The 17931-nt window shown below is 46.1% G+C and overlaps 1 long non-coding RNA gene across 1 annotated transcript; it reads left to right on the top strand.

Moving 5' to 3' along the window:
- Positions 1 to 9378: 9378 nt before the first annotated feature.
- On the top strand, positions 9379 to 17656 carry LOC137383467 (uncharacterized). Its single transcript, XR_010977411.1, has 3 exons — positions 9379 to 9527; positions 9657 to 10127; positions 17070 to 17656. It is a non-coding gene; the product is annotated as an uncharacterized lncRNA (long non-coding RNA).
- Positions 17657 to 17931: the final 275 nt, after the last annotated feature.

Below are 17931 nucleotides of genomic sequence, written 5' to 3' on the forward strand. Positions count from 1 at the left end.
AGGTTTATTTAGCAATTCAATGGCCACTACAGAGAATTTGCTATAAAATTGCAATATAATGCATCACAAGTTCCCCCAAAAGGATACGACCCACAACCATCCACAGGAGGTCAGCAGGCATTGATTGAAGCCTTCACGTAGCTAACCAGGCTACCTCAGCTACAGCAACGAACCCCGCAAATTTCCATCTTTTTATGCTCTTGCATGGGTCAAAAGCTGAACAGATGCGAGTCAGTGCAGAATGCTGCAAATCTGACACTTGTCGCTATTTCTTCTCTGTGGTTAGCTAGTTTCAGCTAAATCCCCGGAGTGTGTTCACTTATCTTTGGAGTCAGATGTCTCAGCTGTGAAATATGGTTTTGCTCCAACTGATTTTATTGTCTCCCTCCATCTCAAAACAAGGTCATCCTTAGACCTTGCAGTTAAACAACTCATCTTGTGAAACGATGTTCTCGAGCTGGTTTGCTTACAAAGTTTGGCTGCTGCAGCATATTGGGTAGAGTGGTCAACTTTAGATGTTCTGTTTGCTCTACAGCACCTGATCTTTCAACTGGGCACTTTACAGCCTTCGTGACTCAATATTGTGTTCAACAATTTTAGATTGTAACATCTGCTCCCATTTTGCTTCATATTTTTCTGTTGATTCAGGCTTTTCACTTAATTAATCCCTTTCCTTTGTGTTTGCACAGCTGCTATCCTGCCATTCACACCTCATCTAAACACAACTTTTTTTCTTTACTTGCCCCATTTGGCTTTGTACAGTGAAACTTTTTATCATTTAGTCTGTCCTGCTCTCCATCTAATCACAGACCTTCCCCTTTTGTTGTTCTTCCCACACTTGCACCTTTCATTGCTCAAAACCTATTACATTTCTAACTTTTCACAATTCTGATGAAAGGTCGCACATTTGAAATGTTTACTCTGTTTCTCTTACCACAGATGCTGCCAGACCTGCCGAGTGTTTCCAGCATTTTCTGGATTTATTTCAGATTTCGAGCATCTTTTTTTTATTCATTCATGGGATGTGGGCATCGCTGGCTAGGCCAGCATTTATTGCCCATCCATAATTGCCCTTGAGAAGGTGGTGGTGAGCTGCCTTCTTGAACCGCTGCAGTCCATGTGAGGTAGGTACACCCACAGTGCTGTTAGGAAGGGAGTTCCAGTATTTTGACCCAACGACAGAGAAGGAACAACGATATAGTGCCAAATCAGGACAGTGTGTACTTGGACGGGAACTTGCAGGTGGTGATGTTCCCATGCATCTACTGCTCTTGTCCTTCGAGGTGGTAGAGGTCGCAGGTTTGGAAGGTGCTGTCAGCCTTGGTGCGTTGCTGCAGTGCATCTTGTAGATGGTACACACTGCTGCCACTATGCGCGGTGGTGGAGGGAGTGAATGTTTGTGGATGGTGTGCCAATCAAGCGGGCTGCTTTGTCCTGGATGGTGTCGAGCTTCTTGAGTGTTGTTGGAGCTGCACCCATCCAGGCAAGTGGAGAGTATTCCATCACATTTTTACATGGTTTTTCATGGCCATCATTAGACTAGCTTTTAATTCCAGATTTATTAATTGAATTCAAATTCCACCTTCTGCTGTGGTGGGATTCGAACCCATGTCCCCAGATCAATATAATATAAAAACAAGAAATGCTGGAACCACTCAGCAGGTCTGGCAGCATCTGTGAAAAGAGAAGCAGAGTTAACGTTTCAGGTCAGTGACCCTTCTTCGGAACTGACAAATATTAGAAAAGTCACAGGGTATAAGCAAGTGAGGTGGGGGTGGGGCAAGAGATAACAAAGGAGGAGGTGTAGATTGGACAAGGCCACATAGCTGACCAAAAGGTCATGGAGCAAAGGCAAACAATATGTTAATGGTATGTTGAAAGACAAAGCATTAGTACAGATTAGGTGTTAACGGACTGAATATTGAACAACAGCAAGTGCAAGCCTGAAAAAAATGGGCGGCGCAGTGGTTAGCACCGCAGCCTCATAGCTCCAGGGACCCGGGTTCAATTCTGGGTACTGCCTGTGCGGAGTTTGCAAGTTCTCCCTGTGTCTGCGTGGGTTTTCGCCGGGTGCTCCGGTTTCCTCCCACTGCCAAAGACTTGCAGGTGATAGGTAAATTGGCCATTGTAAATTGCCCCTAGTGTAGGTAGGTGGTAGGGAATATGGGATTACTGTAGGGTTAGTATAAATGGGTGGTTCTTGGTCGGCACAGACTCGGTGGGCTGAAGGGCCTGTTTCAGTGCTGTATCTCTAAATAAATAAAATAAAAAAATAAATAATAAAAACAGTGGGTAAGCAAACTGAACAAACTAAGATGAAATGAAATAAATGCAAAAAAAGATTGTAAAAAATGTAAAAAAGAAAAAATAACTAAAAATGAAAGTAAAATGGGGGGCTGTCATGCTCTGAAATTATTGAACTCAATGTTCAGTCCGGCAGGCTGTAGTGTGCCTAATCGGTAGATGAGATGCTGTTCCTCGAGCTTGCGTTGATCCCCAGATCAATACCCTGGGTCTCTGGGTTACTAGTCCAGTGATAATACCACTACGCCACTGCTTCCCCAGTATCTGCAGTATTTTGCTTTGTATTGTTGTGTTCTTTTCTCTCTTTTTCTCAGTTGTGTATATTACAAAAGGAAGGCAATCTGAAACAAAGTGATTCATATTATCATGCTTTTCGAGAATAAGTCCAGTAATTTAAAATTCTAATCAAAGTTCCTTTCATCCTTTAGCTTCTAATGTTCAATTAATTTTAATTATTTGGTTAAAACCAATCAACACTCCTCATAACTACAAGAGGTAGATCTAAACTAATATTGATATTCATCCCAAAACTACATTTACTGTTTTTCTAGTCTTACTCCAACAATTAAAGTATGATTTTGATTTGCCTTCTCCATATTGTTTACTATCCCCTACATCTTACAGAGATTTAACATAACTTTTCGGCTTTTCAATTCTATCCCTCTATTAAAGGGATAGAGCAGGGCCTTACTGGAGCAACTGTACAGTGCAATGAGACCTTTCTCTGACCTGTTTGTGTATGAGTCCCTTGACTAGAAAGGAAAATTGCAAAATGAGCAGCCAATTTGGTACCGATTTGCTATTGCCCATTTTGTGTGAGCCCCCCAAGGTGAATTTATGCCCTTCGGTGTCTAGAACCTCCTGTTGAAAACCTTCCAACCCATGATTTGATTTGGTACGGGTTGGTTTCCTCCCAGCCTTCCCCATACCTATCTAGTTTGAATGGTTTTCGGTTGCTGCCTCAGCATTCCTTGCAAGTCTTTTTGGTCTTCCTTGGTTTAAGTGCAGCCCATTTCTTCTGGAGCAGTTTGTTTTTGGAACTTTAACTCTGGTTCCAGTTACACTACAGCCAGTGTGAGGTCCTGACAGCATGGAACAGTCTCTTTAATGCTCAGAGTTCAATCCTGACTGCTACCTGTTTGTTCTCAGTTATATCATACATCATATATTGTTGTGATGCAGTTTCAGCCCTATTATAAAGTACTGTTTATACTTTCAGGAACAGACTGGGGATTGGGTTTAAACGGTCACCTTAACAAAAGAGATACTGTCTTGCTGCTCGATCTCTATGCAAACTTTCAGTATATTCTCTCCTCAAGTGACATCAGTTCTTCTTCAACTCTTTTCAAGTTCTTCTCCATGGGTTGCACATCATCCTCCTTTTGCTTTTTCAGCTCTTCAATTAAATATTTCTCTTTGTCTTGAAGATACCGATCAATTTTGATAAATTGTACAGAGATGTTTCAGTCTAAGGGATCCTGTGAGTTCCTAAGATGGTGAGAGAGATCACTTAAGCAACAAGTTTTTAAAGGGCCCCAATGTTTTAACGTAGCAGAAGTAATACAGACATCCAGTTCTGAAATCTTCCCTTCATGCTAACTTTTTAATTCACTTTTACCTTTCCTTTCATCCTCGATGGAATCCAAGGATGATTTCAGCTGGTCCTAAAAATGGAATGAGAGATTTCATTATAACCCATTTCAATGTCTGCCTTTATACTCCAAAACTGTGAGGACAGGTGTTTAGGGAATATTGAATGTGCCACTAATGTGTATTCCTTTCTTTACAAAAGGCAAAGTAAAAGGTACTCAATAAAATCAGTCACAGTGCTAAACCAACAACTGGTTTAGTTTAGAGCAGGGGATTGGAGTTTTGGTTGGGAAATACAGAAGGCCCCGATACCCCTTATGCTGTGGAGCTATAATTCCACAGTATGCAGTTTTTTTGCCAGGATCCCTACCTGGCAGTCAGCCAGATTGACAGGCTTGGCTCCCTGTTGGACCGGGAGCACTCCAGAGAAGGCCACACACACACGTATGGAACCTGCAGCAGTTAGTGGGAGTGTAGGGGCAGGTGCTCAGGCCCCAGATGGGCACAGAGCGTGACTATCCACCCTGAGATGCTCTGATCCGCAATCAGGGAGGGGTTTGCCTTTGGATGGGAGGAGTCTGATTAGGGAGGGGGTCTGATCCCAGGGAAAGAGGTAAGTTGAGGGGACGCACCCCTGCTCTCCCTAGACCACAAGCAGTGCTCTAAGGCCACTTAACTTTTCCCCGAACCTGTATTCACCTCCCTTGAGCTGTCGGATTTCCCAAAGCCCTGGAGAGGGTTAGCTGCCCACTACCCATCTCAACTTCGTTAGATCCAGGAGTGGGCAGATTGGAGGCAGGTTGAGGTTTGGCTTGAGAGTTAAAAAATTTTTACATCTCATCCAACCCCAAAACACCCATTTTTAGGGGTTAAAATTCTCTCCTGCATAAATCTATGCAAAATATAGAGATCCAGTGCTAATTTATTTTATCCTGGATATTAATGTAAATTGTATTATGTGTCACATTTTAGAACTCAGTGTGAGGTACACTATACTTGTAGACTTTTCATAAAATATTCTAAACAAGCAGAGACCCATGAAACATACGCAGTCAAATTAGGAGACTTAACTAATTCCATCATCTCATCCACTCCTCCCATGCCATTCATATCCCATGCCAGTCCATCCTTCCCATGGCATCCATCTCATGCCATTCCCTCCCTCCCATGCCATCCCCATCCCATTCCAATCTTCCCATACCCCTCTAATGCCATCCCCTCCTTCCCACTCCTCCCATACCATCCCATCCCATGCTATTGCATCCAATGTCATTCCATTCTTCTCATGCCATCCATCTCACGCTATCCCCTCCCTCTTATTCCATCCCCATCCCATGCCATTCCATTCTGCCAATGCCATCTCTCCCATGCCATTCCCTCCCTCCCATGCCATCCCCATCCCATGCCATTCCATCCTTCTCATGCCACCCCGCCATTCCATTGCCTCCCTCCCATGCCATCCCCATCCCTAGCCATGCCATCCTTCCCAGACCATCTCCGACATGCCACATCCATCCCATTCTTTTCATCTCTATCATATTATCTGCATCCCATCCCCCATCCCACCCCTGTTTCCTATGCCACCCCAACATCCCATCCCTTCCATGCCATCCCATCCCCATCCCCCATTCCGTACCTCACATGCGCTCCCCCCCCAATGCCATTCTCCTGTCCCTCCCCCATGTCCCATCCCCTTCTCATCCAATCCTCCCTTCCCATGCCATCCCCCCACCCCCTCCCATGCCACTCCCCACCACCCTTCCCAGTCCCCAATCCTCCCCAGCCAGGGTAACTTTGTTATTGGGCTCCTTATCTTCTGCTTTTTTTTCTTCTACAATCCCCCTAAGCACGCTGCCACTGCCACCACCATCAACCATCCCTCCCATGTCATCTTCCCACCCCGTCCCCAATCCCTTCAGTGAGGGTGATTTTGTTGTTGGGCTCCCCATACCTTCTGCTGTTTTTTTCTCACAGCTCCAGTGACCCGGGTTCGATTCTGGGTACTACCTGTGTGGAGTTTGCAAGTTCTCCCTGTGACCGCGTGGGTTTTCGCCGGGTGCTCCGGTTTCCTCCCACAGCCAAAGACTTGCAGGTTGGTAGGTAAATTGGCCATTAGCAATTGCCCCTAGTATAGGTAGGTGGTAGGGAAATATAGGGACAGGTGGGGATGTGGTAGGAATATGGAATTAGTGTAGGATTAGTATAAATGGGTGGTTGATGGTCGGCACAGACTCGGTGGGCCGAAGGGCCTGTTTCAGTGCTGTATCTCTAAACTAAACTAAACTAAGATGTTCCAATGCACAAGTTTGCAGAGGTTTAGGCTAAATATTTCCTGGGCTCATTAGCTTAAAGGCTGCTACATCTTAAAAGGCCAGAGCACAACAGTTCAATTAGAAGGAGGGAGAGTGTGAACTGGAGCCAAAGCTGAGTAACAACTGCGTTAGAAGGAGGAGCAACATTGGAAGGGTCTGCAATGGCCAAAATCTCAGGAGTGTTTTAAGCTTTAGTGGAGGTCCTGTTTGTAGAGATAATGGCTCTTTGGCATCTAGGAAAGGAAACTCCAGAAAAAGGAGGTTCAGGCACTGTAGACAGAGTGGCCCAGGTGGTCTTCCCCGTCTACCTTCAACAACTAGACAAACAGCAATTCGTTTTAGTGACCTCACCACCAAAGTATGTGAAGGTACATGTGCATGTGGTGTATATGGACCTCCAAAAGGCATTTGATAAAGTGTCACATAATAGGCTTGCCAGCAAAGTTGAAGCCCATGGAATCAAAGGAACAGTGGCCACATGGATGTAAGGTTGGCTGAGTGACAGGAAACAGAATAATAGTGATTGTATTTTGTACTGGAGGAAGGTATACAGTGGGCACCAGAACCACTGCTTTTCTTGATGTATATCAGTGACTTGAACTTGGGTGTACAAGGTACAATTTCAAAATTTGCTGATGTTACAAAACTTGCAAGTATAACGAACTGTGAGGAGGACAGTGATAGACTTCAAGAGGACGTAGACAGGCTGGTAGAATAGGCGAACATGTGGCAGATGAAAGTTATTTGGCAGAGAAGTGTGAAGTGATACATTTTGGTAGGAAGAATGAGGAGAAGAAATAAAAGCTAAAAGGTACAATTCTAAAGGGGTGCAGAACGCTGGAAAGCTGGGGATATATGTGCACAATTGTTGAAGGTGTCAGAGCAGATTGAGAAAGTGGTTAGAAAGACATATGAGATCCTGAGCTTTATAAATAGTGATGTCGAGTATAAAAGCAAGGAAGTTATGATGAGCCTTTATAAAGTACTGTTTCACTGGAAGGGTGTGACCGATTCTGGGCACTGCACTTTCGGAAGGATATGAAGACATTGGAGAGGATGCAGAATAGATTGTGAGAAGAATTCCAAGGATAAAGGACTTCAGTTACGTGGATAGATTGGAGAAGCTGGGGCTGTTCTCCTTCGAGAAGAGACGGTTGAGAGGAGATTTGATAAAGATGTTTAAAATCATGAGGGGACGAGACAGAGTAGATAGAGAGAAACTGTTCTCAATGGCAGAAAGGTCAAGAATCAGAGAGCACAGATTTAAGATGATTGGCAAAAAATTCAAAGGTGAAATGAGGAAATACTGTTTTAGGCAGCGAGTAGTTAGGATCTGGAATGCACTGTCTGAGAGTGTAGTGGAGCAGATACAATCATGGCTTTCAAAAAGGGAACTGGATAAGCGCCTGAAGGGAAAAAATTTGCAGGGCTACGGGGAAAGGGCAGGGGAGTGGGACTAGCTAACTAACTGGGGAGTTGGTGGCACAGACTTGATGGGCTGAATGACCTCTTTCTGTGCTGTAACCATTCTATGATTATATCGGCAAAATTTTCTGACTTTAGTCCTTGCCAAGTAGGTGGAACCATTAGCGGATTGAAAACCTGTTGACAGCCGGAGTGGACTTTGTCGAGGCTCTTTAACTGAGCCACGGCATTCACATTCTGCCTCCGCGTCCTCTGACCAATCAGGGAGGGTGGGTGGGATGACGTGCTGGATCTATCAAAGGAAGGATTTTGAATTAAAGGGACCTTTACATAGGTCCGAATCACTCAACAGGACATGGATTTTTGAGGCTGCAGCAACCACAGGAATGGAGAGGAGAACTTGGAAGGCTGCTCCTCAGGTCCTATCACTCTTACCTGTAGTTCCTGCTGTGGGATAGTTGCTGGGTTTCCAGAGCTCTAGGAAACCTGGCTGGCCATTGTTAAATTTAAATCAGGCTCCCAACTGAGCGCATGATTTAAGTATAATGAATTGCCTGAGTTTGCGAGAACAAGACACAAGACACCACACACACTCCACTTCCATAAGAATGGCAGCAGACACATATACGGCGGTTTGCCATCACATTACGTGATTTTTAACTCCTCCCCAACTCTCTCCCGCCTGTCACGGGGGATAAAATTTCCCTCCCCCCATGAGTAACTTTTATATCTGTGTTTTAAACATTACAAGTTGGCAAGACCAAATACAGTTATTAAGATTTCTCAAAATAGGATAATCAATCATCAATAAGTGTACAACTCCATGCAGGAAAGGTATATTTTTGGTAGTTTCTGAATATCCAAGTGAAACGGCAGACATTATGAGCTGAATTTTATTAGCATGCCGTACTTTGCGGTGGTGGGCTTTGAGCTCAGCAGCTTCCCGCACTCAGCGCCTGCCACAGAGCCCCCACGATATTACGCGCAGGAGCACATTACCATAGAGGCCACGCGCAACTGCCCCAATATTATGTGGGGGGGGGGGCGGGACAACCGGCGCCATGTTGGAACCTGGCACAGCTGAGAGTTATGTGCTGGGGCCCTATTTAAAAGCCAGCCTGTACAGCAGCCATGCCTGTACCCACAGAGGATCCCTGCAAGTGAGACTGTTTCAATTCAAGACATCTATTTGACTGGAGAGAGAGAGGGGCATGCCAGGGTAGCACCATGGTTCACTGATGCCTCCCTGACCACTCTCCTCCAGGCAGTGCAGGAAAGACGGGAGGTCCTCTTCCGCAGCAATGGCAGAAAAAGACCTTCTTGCCTGACCAAGGCCCCCTGGCTGGAGGTGGCACAGGAGGTCAGTAGCTGTGATGCCATCTGCCGCAACTGCGTGTAGTGCCGCAAATGGATGAATGACCTGCTAAGAAGCGTGACAATAAGTGCCAATGTCTATCAGGGCTCCACTGAAACTGGGTGCACCCACATAGAGTGGCATATGCGTGCCACTGCTGTGCCAAAGAATGGGAGGTTGAGGGGGAGGGAAGAAGCGACATGAATGGTGCAATGTACGACAGAACTTACCCTTGTCTGATGCTCAGAGAATGGCATCTACATGAGTGGCTCACTCAGTAGTGCACACCGAGCATCCCCCACCTTTGTGGCCAGCAACTCTCTTTTGACATTTGTCATCCTGTTGACATGCCATTGTGAATATCTGCCTCCTTGCCCCTCCAGGCGAAGAGGGCCCAGAATTTGAGGGTTTGAGGGAGTCATCCCGCACCAGTGGAGATCCACCACAGATGCAAACGCTGACAGATGCCGAGGAGGAGGCCCTGCAGCTGGCACCAGGACAATAGCCACTCTGATTTGGCCAGATTAACATCGGGATCCCAGGTGAGCAGAAGTCCAATTGATACTAAAGATGAGCACTGTGGAATGTCGGTTCTGTAATGCAATGCTGCGACAATTGTGAAATATGCTACATCAAGACTGACAATGTCCTCTTCCCATTGTGGCTTCCAGGTGAAAGAACAGAGTCGACCCCAGCTACGCGGTTGACTTCCAACACCTTGGAGGAAGAGCCAGACTCCGAAGAAGCAGCGTCCCAAGACACGAACGTACCTTCCACCAGCGCAGATACTGTCACCTTGGTGAATATCCATCTGGCCTTAGAGTGTGGGTCACAAGCTGGTGAGAGCACTGCACACGTACCCGAGCAGCTGACTGAGGCTGAGACAACCGTGGCCGCTGAAAGTCGGAGGCCTGAGTAGTCAGGCCCATGCTGAACCCCAGGCTACTGATAACCCTCTGCTGTCGACAGACTAGGGCAGGCCGGAGCTGTTGAGTAAGGTATGGCAACTGCAGATGGGGATGCCACAGGCCATGCGCAGCCTTGAGCGGACAATGAGGGATTCCATCCAGGCCATGACAGCTACCATGTCGCAGGCATATGAGCACCTGGAATCATTCATTGAAGCAGCAGCGGCCCTCGTGGTGAGTCAGAATCAATTAATACGCTCAGACCTGCGATCCCTCGCCACTGCTGTCACATCCATTCAGCAGTGGCTAGGCGAGAGAGGGACCAGGGGCATGGAGACTGTCCCTGCCCCTGGTACCTCCCAGGAGAGCAGAGGGGTTCCAACAAACCCTGAGATGGAGGAAGCGAGCCAGCGCACCATATTTGGGGTCCCCCCTCCAGGTGATTCCAATATGGACGCCCGCCCCTCCGCCTGTGAGTCAAGCTCCAGCAGCCGCGACAACTGAGGAGGGTTCTGTGATGGCGCAGGATCCCCCCAGCCAGCTGGGGACCTCCAGGGGAGGTGCAGAGGACGACCGCCAGAGTCATCCACAGCCAAAGGGCAATCAGGTCAGCAGCGTTCCTCAAGTCAGGCTACTTTTTTTTCCAAAATATATTTTATTCATAAAAATCTGTAAAAAAATACATTACAAAACAGTTCCAAAAAGCACCAAGTCAAACAATACAAAGAGCGCAAAGGAGATCAGTTTCCTTCAATACAGGAGTGAGTTGCCTCACAACCCTTCCATTTCATTTTACATGCCATGTACATTTTACAGCAAACAAATATTTTCTGGATACATTTCGAGGGGTTTCCCATGGATCCAGCCCCTCAGTTCACTTTGGTGGGAGGACCTACACAGTGGTCTTTCCCCATTGAGCCTTTGCCGCGGCTGCCCCAAGCTTTAGTGCGTCCCTCAGTACGTAGTCCTGGACCTTGGAATGTGCCAGTCTGCAACACTCGGTCATGGACAACTCTTTGTGCTGGAAGATCAGCAAGTTTCAGGCAGACCAAAGGGCTGATAGTTCTCCAGCAGCAGTTAATGTTTATCTCGGTGTGCGTCCCTGAGAACAGCCCGTAGAGCACAGACTCCTGTGTTACAGAGCTGCTTGGGATGAACCTCGACAAAAACCATTGCATCTCTTTCTACACCTGCTTTGCAAAGACACATTCCAGAAGGAGGTGGGCAACCGTCTCTTCCCCACCACAGCCACCTCAATGACATTGTGCGAAGGGTGTGAGACGCCGAGTGTGCAGGAAGGATCTGACGTGGAGGGCTCTTCTCACCACCAGCAAAGCTACATCTTGGTGCTTGTTTGAGAGTTCTGGTGATGAGGCATTCTGCCAAATGACTTTGGCAGTCTGCTCGGGGAACCATCCAACAGGATCCACCATCTCCTTTTCCCGTAGGGCCTTGAGGACATTCTGTGCAGACCACTGCCTGATGGATTGGTGGTCAAAAGTGTTTTTCCGCAGAAACTTTCCCACGAAGGATAGGTGGTACGGCACGGTCCAACTGGATGCAGCGTTCCGCGGCAATGTGGCCAGACCCATCCTTCGCAACACTGGGGACAGATAGAACCTCAGTACGTAGTGACACTTGGTGTTTGTGTACTGGGGATCTACGCACAGCTTGATGCAGCCACACACGAAGGTGGTCATCAGGATGAGGGCGACGTTGGGTACATTTTTCTCGCCCTTATCCAGAGGTTTGAACATAGTGTCCCTCCGGACCCGGTCCATTTTGGATCCCCATATGAAGCGGAAAATGGCTTGGGGACCGCCATGGCACAGGAGTGGGGTATGGGCCAGACCTGCGCCACATACAGCAACAACGGGAGCGCCTCGCATCTGATGACCAGGTTCTTACCCACAATGGAGACAGATCGCTGCTCCCACATGCTCAGCTTATGGTGTATCCTGGCTACTTGCTCCTTCTAGGTTTTGGTTCACGCCCCGTCCCTTCCCCAACTCCTTCAGGTAGTCTGACCTGACGGTGCAGGGGACAAAGGATCGGTCAGCCCAGTTCTCAAAGAATATGGCCTCGCTCGTGCCTTGGTTAACTTTGGCTCCTGAGGCCAGTTCGAACTGGTCGCAGATGCACATCAGTCTGCGAACGGACAGCGGATCCGAGCGGAAGATGGCGACGTCGTCCATGTTCAGGGAGGTTTTAAACTGAGTGCCTGCACTGCCTGCGATTGTCACCTCTTTTATGTTCGCATCCTTCCTAATAGACTCAGCAAAGGGTTCAATACAGCAACAAACAAGATAGGGGAGAGAGGACAGCCCTGTCTGACTCCAGATTGGATTGGGAAACTTTCTGATTCCCACCCACAGAGGTTGCACCGACAAGGTCCCCTACAAGCGTTTAAACAGAACACAATGACGCAAATGGGAATGCACGAGTGTCACATCAATGTAAATACGTCTTGCACTAAATGTTCTTCACTAACATGTGTGTCCTGTTTTTCTGTGTAAATGATGTGTGCCAGCATGTAGTGCCAATGTCACATCCCTTTGCACTGTTGGCCCTTCAGGAAAGCTAACGTATGCAATAAAATCATTGCAATGCCACCATAGCTCATTAGCGTCTCAACAGATGCAGTGACATAGACATTGGCTCAGTCAGCTGCTGCCTCTAATGGTTTGCACAGGGATGCTGCAGATGTGGATTGGTGCACAGCAGGTGAGCGAGGGTGATGTGTGGCTTGCAGAACTCATGTCGGTTCCTATGGAGCAGAGAGCCTTTGTCTGATAAGCCACTGCTGTACATCCCTAGCTCACTGCTAGCCCTGCATGCAGAGCCTGGGTACCATCTTCCCTCCCATGGGCATTACCTGTTGTAGATCCTCAGCGTCCTCATAGTCCGACAAGGAATCCTGTTGACGTCTCTCCTCATCATGCCAGGCGTGCCCCCTATTGGGTGCGTAGTTGTGCAGAGCACAGCGAGCAGGAAAGAAAGGAGCTGGCCTTTTCGGTCCGTAGTACAGGGCATCACCCTATTCATCCAGGCATCGGGAGCGCATTTTGAGCATGCAGATCACCTGCTCAATGGCAGATCTTTCAGCTTAGTGGATAGCTTTGTATCTCTCCTCTGCAACAGCGGTGGGATATCTCACTGGTGTCAGGAGCCATGTCTGCAAGGGATAGCCCTTGTCTCCAAGAAGCCACCCCTCCATCTGAGCCAGTTCAGTGAACAGCAGTGGCAGCTGGGACTGGCGCAAGACGCAGGGGTCATGGCAGCTGCCAGGGAAGCGGACACAGATTTGCAAGAAGCTTCTTTGGTGCTACCTACCAGCTGCACCTAGATTGAGATTAATCCTTTAATGTAACCAGGTGGTAGCCTGGCGGGAGCCTTGATGGCCACATGGGTGCAATCTATGACCCCTTGCACCTGTGAGAATCCCACGATAGCGCAGAAACCGATGGCCCTCTGGTCCTGACTTTCAGGGTCCATCGTGAAGCGGATATAGTCACCAGCCCTCTGAAACAGGGCATCGGTGACCAACCTGATGCAGTGGTGCACTGCTGACTGTGTGACCCCCACAAAGGTCTCCGGTGGGCCCATGAAATGATGCAGAGGTGTATCATTGAGAGCCGCTGTCGCTTTGAGGCCCACAGGCATAGGATGTCCCCCAAAACCCCTGGGCTGCAGGTCAGCATTCAGCAGGGCACAGAGATGTGTCACTGCCTCTCTTGACTCCTGCCTCTGACACTGGCACTCTGACATCTGCAGGTATGTCCTGCCGGACCTGTAGATGAGCGGCGATCTGTAGTGGCGATCTCTCCTTGAGTGCTGCTGCTCACGACTGGGAGCCTCTATGTGGGCTGCAACTACCTGTTGCTTTTGCTTGCGGTGCATATGGGTCCTCACAAGAATCTGATCAATGAATATAGGATGAATCGTCCTCATCTCCAAGTTGCAATTCAACTCAGTTCCTTCACTTCTTCGAAGATTCCTAACAGGGCAGAGATTGATGTTGTGGTACAACAGGTGCTTTCATGTAGCAGCTATGTGGTATGGCATGGCATTGTCTGTCTTAACTCCCACTAAGAGTGGCACCACATGACCACATAAAGATTGTACAAGCTGCATCGATTGGCCCATCAGATATATAAACTTCACACGCCTACCGTTTCTGGCACTCTCCCCACATACAGGGTGACTCGAGTGCCATTGGTCCTTCACTGACAGAGGCAATCAATGGCACAGAGCTGACAACCATTACGGAGGGCAAAATTGCAGTGGCTCCCTACACATCTGCAAACAAGACCCCTGTAATCCCCCCCTCCCTCCTCCTTTCCAGTATGCAGAGTTAAGACCCCTGTATATTTGGACTTACCTTCACTGTTGAGTACTCCTGCTTCTGATGTCCTGTCAGCTTTTCTGTTCGTGAACGGGACGGCACGTGATGGCCGCCGGTTCAACGTAAAATGCAGAAGTGTGGAGCAAGAGGCGGTGGGATGCGTTATCAAGAGAGGTTAAGTAGTGTTTTACATATGGCAATTGGGGTCCCGCTGCCGAGAGGCGGGGGTGGGAGGTGGGGGGAAGCACCGAGGTCCTCCAGCCACTGGTAATATGCAGCAGGCCCTTTTCGACATCGGGGGTCGAGGGAACCTCTCCCGGCAGAATTTTACAGGCCCCCCGTCTCCGTCTCCGTCACGACCCCCTGCATCAAGGGGCTGGTAAAATTCAGCCCATTTTTCAGCTTAACCATACCAGCTTCTCATGCAATGCTTCAATTTTAAATAAACATTTTTTTTGTTAAAAGCAGCTTATTTTTGCCAGGCAATGTGAAACTGCAGAGCCAACTTTGGCACCTTCACTAAAAGGTAAGCCCATATGTCATGACTGGGCAGCAGAAGATGCAAACCCAAATGGCCAAATTGAAACCATTGGTGGAAGATCTGAGGGAAGGTTCCATCTACTCCCCATTTAAAATTTTGCCATAAATAACACCCTAGGAAATCTCCCCAGTCCATGATCTGTAACAAGAAAAATGTGGGGACAAATTCTACTATCTGAAATTAGTGATGATGACATCTAAAATAAACAGATTAATGCTTTGCTAAAACAGTAAAGGAATTTCATGAGTGTGTTAATGTTGTTTGTTACTAATATTGCACAGTGTAATTAAAACCTATTAGTGATTGAAATGGAAGAAGGGTATCCATGTAAAACACACAAGATATAAACTGAAAGCTAAATCTTGAGTCCTTACAGCACTGTGGACGATACAAGCAAGGTAGGCTAACACATTCCCATGTGATAACAATGAATTCTTTAAGTTCCTTTGCATTGTCCGATGTCTGCCTACTGATTTTTAACCAATATGTTCATTTATAATTTGTCTCACATCTTACTTTACTTCTGTGCAGCCATCTCCAAATCCCCAGGCGTATGTTCAATAGATCCATGCTATGCTTCTGAAAATTCAAGCACTCTCTCTGTTAGGTGTGTGGGAGTAAGAGCAATCATCTGAGCTGTTACAACATACTTGCCAATGGGATAAAATCTTCATTTAGCTGCTAGCCGCTGTGCATTCTCTCCATATTACAGAATGGTTGTAATATAATGAAAAGAACATTTTTATACTGTTTTATTACTTATCCCCACTATCTTTTGGATGAGACTGTCAATGATGATGATTTTACCTACCTGTACAGGTGAACGTAAAAGATCCCCGGCACTATTTAAAGCACAGGAAATTTCTCTCAGTGTCCTGGCCAACATTTACTTATCCTTCAAACAACATCACCAAAATGGATTAATGGGTCATTTATCTCATTGCTGCTTGTGGAAACCTTGCTGTGCACAAATTGCCTGGCACATTTGACTATACTTCAAATCTAATTGTCTGTGTGAAGCACTTAGGATATGCTGAGGACATGAAAAGTGTTCTTTATTGTTTCTCCTGCAGCATAATCTTTACCCATGGAATAGAATAGTGCAGCACAGAAGAAGGCCATTTAACCCAATGTTTCCTACATTACAACAGTGCCTACACTTCAAAAATACCTCATTGGCTGTAAAGCCCTTTGAGACATCTGGTGGTTGTAAAAGATACTGTATAAATGCAAGTCTTTCTTTTATTTTCTTTATTGAGTTTGTGTTGGCTCTTTTGAAGAGCAAAGCCACTCAACTATTTATCCAATCTCCTTTTGAAGCTACTATTGAATCCATGTCCATCATACTATAAGGAAATGCATTCCAAATGGGGAGATGCTGACATAGTGGTAATGTTGCTGGGCTATTAATCCAGCAGCCCAGGCTAATGCTGTGGGGATATGGGTTAAAATCCCACCATGGCAGTTGGTGAAATTTAAATTCGATTAATTAATTAAAATTTGGAATTGAAAGCTAACCTCAGTAATGGTGCCATGAAGCTATCATTGGTTGTTGTCAAAACCCATCTGGTTCACTAATGTCCTTTAGGGTAGAAATCTGCCATCCTTACCTGGTCTGGCCTCAATGTGACTCCAGACCTACAACAATGTGGTTGACTCGTAATTACCCTCTGAAATGGCCTAGCAAGCCACTCAGTTGTCAAGGGCCATTAGGGATGGACAACAAATGCTGGCCTTGCCAATGTTGCCCACAACCCATGAAAGAATTAAATAGTGCTAACCATTTAGAGCCACAGAGTCATTTATGGCACAAAAGGAGGCTATTCAGCCCATCAAGTCCATGCCAGCTCTCTACAGAGCTCTGCAGTCAGTCCCGGTATTTATTGCTTAAAAAGTTTTTCCTGATGTCACCTCTGATTCTTTTGACAATCACCTTAAATCTGTGCCCTCTGTTTAACAACCATCCAGCCATTAAAAGCAGTTTTTCTTTACTTACTCAATCTAAACTCTTCATGCTTTTAAACACCTCCATCAAATCTCCTTTCAGCTGTCTCTGTTCCAAGTATAGCAAGCCCAGCTTCTCCAATCTATGCATGTAACTGTAATCTCTCATTTCTGGAACCATTGACAGTGGTGTCCCATAGGGATCTGTGTTGGGGCCTCAACTATTCCCTATATTGTCATAAAGGTTCTTCCATTATTAATATTTTTTGAGGGCTCGTGTTTAAAAGATTGTGAAATTGGTTCATTTGAAAGACCGAGGAGATGACTCGATTTGTTTTTTTTAAAGGGTTACTGGAAGGACATTTTGGATTTTTTAAAAGAAAAACATTTACTGGAAGAGACATGAAGTGCTAAAATAAATATAGGGAGCCTTGCTGGCTATTAGAGTTGTTTACAAAGAAGTCACATGTCTAGGTTTATGGTGGTAAGGAGTTTTGGCTTTTTGATTTGGCTTGGACTGTTTGAATGCTCAGTTGGTGTGTAGCTTGCTAAGAGAGAAGCCACCCAACTCATCCTTTTCCACCTATTTTGGAAAATCTTCTGAGAATCCAGTGTGATAGCTGAAATCACTGATGCAGTAATTCTCCCGAAAAGCCTGAAAGACTACACCTCGAAATCTCCTGAACAGAACTGCTCCAGAAAGATCCCAGTGACAACCATCTACATGTACGTGGACTCCAGACCAAAGGCCATCTGGAACATGCCATATCTTGTCCTTTTTCTTCAAGAGTTGACAATAACTTGGCCAAAGTATTTTTTTTAAAGTTGATCTCTGCAGAGCCAGTTTTATTCGTTTTTCTGTGTGTGTGCACGTGTGTTAGGTTATTTTAGAAGGGTATATATTTATACGTTCATATTTCAAACTGTGTGTTAATAAGCTTTGCATCTCTATTGAATGAGTCTTGTTTTATAATAAATCAATAATTTTGCTGTTTATTAAAGAAACCTGGTTGGCGGATTTTTTAATTCTGAAACTAATATGGATAAAGTATATAATTGGCCATATCAGTAACTGGGTAAAACATTTAAACATATGTTGTGAACAGTGGAGTCGTGGAACTAGAGAAAGACAATTGTGATGAAAAACACACCTGCCATGAATGAGGCATATTAATTTCATCATATGGAACATTAATTTTAAACTGTTG

The sequence above is a fragment of the Heterodontus francisci genome, chromosome 2 (assembly GCF_036365525.1).
Source record: "Heterodontus francisci isolate sHetFra1 chromosome 2, sHetFra1.hap1, whole genome shotgun sequence".
Classification (NCBI taxonomy): Eukaryota; Metazoa; Chordata; class Chondrichthyes; order Heterodontiformes; family Heterodontidae; genus Heterodontus; species Heterodontus francisci.